At 41.4% G+C, this 8,400-nt stretch overlaps 1 pseudogene; it reads right to left on the bottom strand.

Moving 5' to 3' along the window:
- LOC127913263 (slit homolog 1 protein-like) overlaps positions 1-8,400 on the bottom strand; it is a 106,840-nt pseudogene that overhangs the window by 76,614 nt on the left and 21,826 nt on the right.

The raw sequence follows: 8,400 nt of genomic DNA, 5'->3' as shown, positions 1-8,400 counted from the left end.
CGCCTTTCCTTCCAGTTCTCTGCTGCCAATGACTGGAACAAATGGCAAAAATCACTGAAGCTGGAGACTCATATCTCCCTCACTAGCTTTAAGCATCAGCTGTCAGAGCATCTTACAGATCACTGCAGCTGTACATAGCCCATCTGTAAATAGCCCATCCAACTACCTCATTCCCATACTGTTATTTATTTATTTTTGTCACTCTTTTGCACCCCAGTATCTCTACTTGCACATTCATCTTCTGCACATTTATCACTTCAGTGTTTAATTGCTCAATTGTAATTATTTCACCATTATGGCCTATTTATTGCCTTACCTCCCTTATCTTACCTCATTTGCACACACTGTACATACACTTTTTTGTGTTATTAACTGTTTGTTTGTTTAGTCCATGTGTAACTCTGTGTTGTTGTTTGTGTCGCACTGCTTTGCTTTATCTTGGCCAGGTCGCAGTTGTAAATGAGAACTTGTTCTCAACTAGCCTACCTGGTTAATTAAAGGTGAAATATATATAAGGGAGTACAAGATCAACGTGCAGAGGTACGAGGTACTTGAACTGTACATGAATCCAGGGTATATGTGACTAGTCATCCAGATAGATGACAATATGAGTAAAATTAAGAACAGAGTAGCAGCAGCAAATTGTGTGTGTGTGTGTGTATGTATGTTTGTGTTGTGTCGGTATGCGTGAGTATGTTATGTGTGTGTTTGTATGGTGTGTATATAAAGTCTAGTGAGTATGCGTAAGGTCAGGGCAAGATGGAGTCAGTGCACATAGTTTGGGTACCATTAATTGACTATTTAGCAGGCTGGCTATTTTAGCAGTCTTATTGCTTGGGGGTAGAAGCTGTCTCTGTACCTTTGCCGGATGGTAGCAGAGTGAACAGTCTATGGCTTGGGTGGCTGGAGTCTTTGGCAATTTTTGGGCTTTGCTCTGACACCACCTGATATAGAGATCCGGGATGGCAGGGAGCTCGGCCCCAGTGATGTACTGGGCTGTCCGCACCACCCTTTGTAGTGCTTTGCGGTCAAGGAGCGGTGAAATTCCCATATCAAGCAATGCAGCCAGTCAAGATGCTCTCGATGATGCAGCTGCAGAACCTTTTCAGGATCTGAGGGCCCATGACAAATCCTTTCAGCCTCCTGAGAGTGAAGAAGTGCTGCCGTGCCCTCTTCATGACTGTGCGGGTGTATGTGGGACCATGTTAAGTCCTCCCATGCAGGGCGCGCCCCTGTTGCATCCTACAGTGTTTGTGACGTTTTGTGTTGCACTCTTGTTTTTAATTTGTACACTTAGTTTATAAGCAATCTGCCATCTGTCAACACTGCCAATCTTCCATCTGTCAACGATAGATTTACAGTGGTGGGGTGTTGGACTGATCTTGTTGATTGTGTACATACCCGCTACAAACGGACTAAATGATGAAAACGCTGCTGGAATCCAATACAGCAGGGAGTTCCTACTACAATGCAACTCAAACACAATTGCCATGTATATCCCAATGGCACGCCTAATCCCTGATTGTCTAGCGAGTGGATTACAAACCCAAATGCAAGCGTGGAAAACGCTGGGGAATCAGACAAAGACATAAAACATGTAAGAACAAACTCCCTTACCCACCACCTTGCTGATCAGCGAATCTGCGCTTCCAACATGAATACCGGGAGGCCTGTTTGCTGGTGTTTACTGAGACTTGGCTGGATGACAGAGTCCCAGACAGGGAAGTGGAGCCGGCTACTCCTGGTCAGAGCGGGACCGTGGATCTGACAGTCACAGGGAAACTTCACGGCAGGGGGCGTCTGCCTGCTTGTCAGGGACCAGTGGTGTAAATCGATCCTGGTAAGAGAGAGACTCTGTACCTCCGACATTGAACTGCTTTCTGTGTCTCTGCGACCCAACCATCTGCCCCGTGAGTTCCCCAATTGCTTGTTACCGTTGTGTACATTCAACCGAAAGCTAATTTAACAAAGGCATCAAACATGATTTATAATCTGTCACAGAAAACTGGAATCCATCTCTCCCAACGCAGCCAAATGTATTTTAGGGGATTTTAACAATTGTACTTTGCAATAAAGTCCTGCCATTACCACCAACATGTGAAATGTCAAACTAGGAAAAGACTCTTGATTTGTGCTATAGGACAATACCAAATGCGTTCTCTGCCACCACCAGACCTCCTGGGGACATCAGACCACAATAATATTGTCTACCTCAGGCCAACCTACTGTCGCCTCCTAGAGAGGGAAAAACCCACAGTTCCACATATCTGTAACGACAACGGCATCACTTGTCCCCAAGGGGTGTTTTGACTGTACTATGTGGGAGGTATTTGAGGACAGCAGCTCTGATCTTGATGAACACATGTTGTTTCAGACTATGTAAACTTCTGTGTTGAGTCACAGCTCTTACTAAAAATCTTTAAAAATATTCCCCTAACAATAAGCCTTGGTATCAAAAAGTCTAAAATCACTACTTGATAGGAAGAAGGCAGTTTATGCTGAGGGTGATAGACAGTTTAAGAGATGTACAATGAGATCAAAATACAGATACTGGTGGACAAGGAGGCATGGCAAGCAAAGGGTGGAGAGGACCCCTCCTCAGGAAACACAAGGGTGGCCTGGCAAGGGATTAAATCCATGGCTAGTGCCCCCATATAGGCAGGGGGGAAAACCAGTGCTGACCTTGGGGGATATGAGGGCCAGAACATACAGAGTTTTATCAAATGTGATGAAGACACTGATTTCCTCGTGCATCGACCTCTCCAACCAATGTTTTGGCACAGGTTGTGTTAAATGTTTGGGAGTATATCTAGAGTGTGCAACTTCCTTTATTTATTTTTAACAGTTTACCTTCCGTTAGTAAGCACATGTACAAAAATGTTTTGGTGTGCGTCAGCTCATGCTTTTTTACTAGGAAATCAAATATAGAAGCAGAATTTGATGTTAAAGGTGGACCTATTAACCTATCAAAATAAAGAAAGTGACACGCTCCATGTATAAACTCCCAGTAATTTATTGGGTTTTAATGTACTTTTTCTCACCTTTATTTAACCAGGTAGGCCAGTTGGAGAACAAGTTCTCATTTACAACTGCGACCTGGCCAAGATAAAGCAAAGCAGTGCGACACAAAGTAGCACATGGATAAACAAAAGTACAGTCAATAACGCAAAATCTGTATACAGTGTGTGCATATAAAGTAAGAGGTATGGCAATAAATAGGCCATAGTGGCAAAATAATTACAATTTAGCAATTAACACAGGACTGATAGATGTGCAGATGAGGATGTGTAAGTAGAACACTGGAAAAGAAAAGAGCAGAAAAAAATACATATTTGGGGATGAGGTAGGTAGTTGTTTGAGTTTACAGCTACAGCGATCGGTAAGCTGCCTGACAGTTGATGCTTGAAGTTAGTGAGGTAAATATAAGTCTCCAACTTCAGTGATTTTTGCAATTCGTTCCAGTCATTTGCAGCAGAGAACTGGAAGGAAAGGTGGTCAAAGCAGGTGTTGGCTTTAGGGATGCCCAGTAAAATATACCTGGTGGAGTGCGTGCTACGGGTGGATGTTGCTATGGTGACCATGGAGCTGAGATAAGGCGGAGCTTTACCTAGCAAAGACTTATAGATGACCTGGAGCCAGTGGGTTTGGCGACAAATATGTAGCGAGGACCAGCCAACGAGAACATACAGGTCGCACTGTTGGGGAGCATATGGGGCTTTGGTGACAAAACGGATAGCACTGTGATAGACTGCATCCAATTTGCTGAGTAGAGTGTTGGAGGCTATTTTGTAAATGAAATCGCTGAAGACACGGATCAGTAGGATGGTCAGTTTTAAGAGGGCATGTTTGGCAGTATGAGTGAAGGAGGCTTTGTTGTGAAATAGGAATCCGAAGAGCATGAAGAGCATGTATTTCGTTTTACTAGCACGGAAGGAGTGTTTTATGGCATTGAAGCTTGTTTGGAGGTTTATTAACACAGTGTCCAAAGAAGGGCTAGATGTATACAGAATGGTGTCGTCTGCGTAGAATGGTGTCGTCTGCATAGAATGGTGTCGTCTGCGTAGAATGGTGTCGCTCTGCATAGAGGTGGATCAAAGAATCACCTGCAGCAAGAGCGACATCATGGATATATACAGAGAAAAGAGTTAGCCTGAGAATTGAACCCTGTGTCACCACCATAGAGACTGCCAGAGGTCTGGACAACAGGCCCTCTGATTTGACACACAGAATTCTATCTAAGAAGTAGTTAGTGAACCAGACGAGGCAGTCATTAGAGAAACGCAGGCTGTTGAGTCTGCCGATAAGAATACGGTGATTGACAGAGTCGAAAACTCCCAGTAATTTGTTGGGTATTTACCAAAGTTTCGGCATCACTGTGTCTTATTCAGGCTAATGTCGTGAATACTTGAACCAGGTTATGTAGGCAACATGTCACGCCCTGAACTTATTATTATTATTATACTATTTGGTTAGGTCAGGGTGTGATTTGGGTGGGCATTCTAATTTGTCTGTTTTTTTCTTGGCCGAGGTATGGTTCCCAATCAGAGTCTATCATTGTCTCTGATTGGGAATTATACTTAGGCAGCCTTTTTCCCCCTGTGTTTGTGGGTAATTATTTATTTTCTGTGAGTGTTTTGTGTGCGCCACGGTTGCGTCAAGCTTGGTTTCTGTTTACTTGTTTTTTTGTGAAGGTTTCACCTTGGCTCATCTATGACAGGGAGTTTGAACACAGTGAATGTGACACAAAAAAGTGCAATTAGTGCAACCAATTCCAATAGTGAGGTGTGTGTCATAATGATGAAGTTAATTAGAATAAATTTGTGAAATTGTTCAAATAAAAACAATAGTATATGGCATATTAAATATATTATGCTATTGTTATCATATAGAAACATCATTGAATATTGTACATCATATTAGCATCAACATACATTATTGTTTAATTCAACTTCACATATTTAATTGTTTCGCACTTCATTTCATATTTGTTACATGTAATATTTTGGTTCAACCTTAAGCATCATCAACAGTGGGAACATACTGGATGTACGCTAATAAGCTGTAGAAAGAATATATCCATTTATAAGACTTGTTCATAAAAGAAAGAGATCAAAGTCAATATTCAGACCACTAGGGGTCAATGTTTTTAGATAGGATATCCAATAAACCTCTCTTTGTAGTAGTAGGATCTAGATGTTACCTCCTCTCCTTGGTAGAGCAACATGCTCAATGCCTGTGTATTTGACGGAGGAGATTGGATTGTTAGCTTCAACATATTGCGTGACTTCTTTGATAAGAGTGAAATTCACATTACTCCACTTGAAATGTCATCCTCAGTGAGATGTATACATAGGTCTACCACGCTAATCAATAGACTTACCTGTCCTACCATGAGTCAATGAGGAGATGGAGCCATTGACCAAGCTGAGGTACCTGAGAACTCTGGAGAGAACTACATTTAGAGCAGAAAGTTCATGTGTAATTCTCCTCCAAACGCAATGCGTCCATAGAACCCTTCCGTAGGATTGCTTTGAAAATTATGTAGGTGACCTACTGAAAGACTAATAGAAATACAAATCCTATGATAACCCGTGTAGAGATGAGAGAATGGCTCTTAAGGACATAAAGTCAGATCCTTCAATTGTCATAAAAATGAGACAAGGAGGCGTGTTTGTATAAAACAAATGTGACTGTGTGAATGAATGTCACGACAACTATCCAAGAGTGACTTCTATCACAAACTGAATTATGACCCTACCCTAGAATTCCAGCATAATATCTCATCCACAGTGAAAGCTGAAATTTTTGGAATCAGGACAAATCACCAAAAATAAGTTAGGAAATTCTATGTGGGGAAGTTCTGGCTACCAACTTTCTATGCTGATCAGCTAAATTACACAAACAAGTTTCTCCTCCTCCAGGTGGACCCATAGTAGCAATAGACTCTGTGACATCCAACATTTCTACATTTGTGGATTACCACATTAAACCGATGGTTCAGAATCTCCCATCTTATGTCAAAGACACTAGTCACATGATCTCATTGATAGAGGCCTTAGGAAGGATACCAAGGGCACCCTGCTGGCCATTTTTGATGTGGAGAGCTTGTACACTAACATCCCACACACTAGGTTCTTGCAGGCTCTGCAACACTTCCTTCAGCAGAGAGACTCTACCCTTGCTCCTTCCAATGATTGCATCTTAAAACTTACTGAACTGGTATTATCCAATAACTACTTTGTCTTTGATTCAGACTTTTTCTTCAACTTTTCCCCCCCAACTATGCAAACCTGTATGTGGGACAATTTGAGGAGGCACTCATTTATAAAACAGAGACACACCCTTACTTTCTAAAATCCTCCTATAGAAGAGATACATAGAGGATGTCTTTGTGCTCTGGGAAGGAAGTTAGCAGGAACTAAATGAATTACAAACTCCACTAAACGAGAGCTCTGAATACCTCAAATTCAACATGCAGACTGATGGGAGAAAAATAAACTACCTGGACTTATGGATCATCAAAGAGAATAATGCATTACACACAGACTTCTACACAAGACCGCATTACCTTGCTATATGCGGATAGTATGTACAGTATCCCCTTCCCCTCAAGAATGGTCTACCATATAGCCAGTAGCCAGTCTCAACATATAGCCCCTGAGCCCACTCAGACACTCTTGACACCTAACCTAAATGGGAACTACAAATGTGGCTCATGCACACAGTGCAATAGCACTATAAAAACATTGTTATTCAGACACCGACATACAGGTCGAAAAATCACTGTTAGGGGTATCATCTCATGCAAGACCAAGGGAGAAATCTATCTCGTCACCTGTTCATGTGGAAAAGCCTACATAGGACAAACGAAACGCATAGCTGAACACCGCAGCTCAATCAGGTGTAAGAACATTGACTATCCAGTAGCAGCTCACTTTGTTGAAGCCAACCATCCAATCTCCTCCCTCAAATACACAGGCATTGAGCATGTTGCTCTACCATGGAGAGGAGGTAACATCTAGATCCTACTACTTCAAAGAGAGGTTATCCTCTAATAACTTTGACCCCTAGTGGTCTGAATATTGACTTTGATCTCAGGCCCTTCTTATGAACAATTCTTTCTTTTATGAACAAGTCTTATAAATTGATATATTCTTTCTACAGCTTATTAGCGTACATCCAGTATGTTCCCACTGTTGATGATGCTCATTATACATTAAGGTTGAACCAAAAGATTACATGTAACAAATATGAAATGATGTGCTGTAAACAATTAAATATGTGAAGTTGAATTTAGCAATAATGTATGTTGATGCTAATATGATGTACAATATTCAATTATGTTTCTAAATGATAACAATAGCCTAATATATTTAATATGCCATATACTATTATTTTAATTTTAACAATTTCACTAATTTATTCTAATTAACTTCATCATTATGACACACCCCTCACTACTGTCATTGGTTGCACTAATTGCAGTTTGTTTGCATAACCTGGTTCAAGTATTCATGACATTACCCTGAATAAGGCACAGTGATGCCGAAACATTGGTAAATACCCAATAAATTGCTGGGAGTTTATATATGGAGTGTGCCACTTTCTATATTTTGATCATTTATATATTTTTCGCCGTTAGTCAGCACCTACACACAAACACATTTTTTTCTGGATGTGCGCCAGCTCATGTCTTTTAAAGGTGGAGCTATTACCATCCTGCTTACAGTATGTATCATGATCCATGATATGTATCTAATCATAATGTATATGCTATATTGTAAATCAAATGCCAAAAGGTGGGGGCCAGGGAATGATGTGGGATTGGGTGTAAATCTTTAAACTTCTATTACCACAGTATGATGTCATCACAGAGGAGCATAGCCTATACTAAACTCCATCACTCCATCCGTCGCTCTTGCTGCTGGTGATTCTCTGATCCAACTCTAACCAAGACGACACCATTCTGTGTACTTCCGGTTCTTCTTTGGACACTGTGTAAACTAACCTCCAGACGAGCTTAATTTCCATACAACTCTCCTTCCGTGGCCTCCAACTGCTCTTAAATGCAAGTAACACTAAATGCATGCTCTTCAACCGATCGCTGCCCGCACCTGCCCGCCCATCCAGCATCACTACTCTGGACGGTTTCTGACTTAGAATACATGGACAACTACAAATACTTAGCTGTCTGGTTAGACTGTAAACTCTCCTTCCAGACTCACAATAAGCATCTCCAATCCAAAATTAAATCTAGAATCGGCTTCCTATATCGCAACAAAGCCTCCTTCACTCATGCTGCCAAACATACCCTCGTAAAACTGACCATCCTACCAATCTATAAAAACCCTCCAACACTCTACTCAGCAAACTGGATGCAGTCTATCACAGTGCCATCCG

This window comes from Oncorhynchus keta, chromosome 2 (genome assembly GCF_023373465.1).
Source record: "Oncorhynchus keta strain PuntledgeMale-10-30-2019 chromosome 2, Oket_V2, whole genome shotgun sequence".
Classification (NCBI taxonomy): domain Eukaryota; kingdom Metazoa; phylum Chordata; class Actinopteri; order Salmoniformes; family Salmonidae; genus Oncorhynchus; species Oncorhynchus keta.
This window is presented reverse-complemented; position numbering and strand designations above follow the sequence as displayed.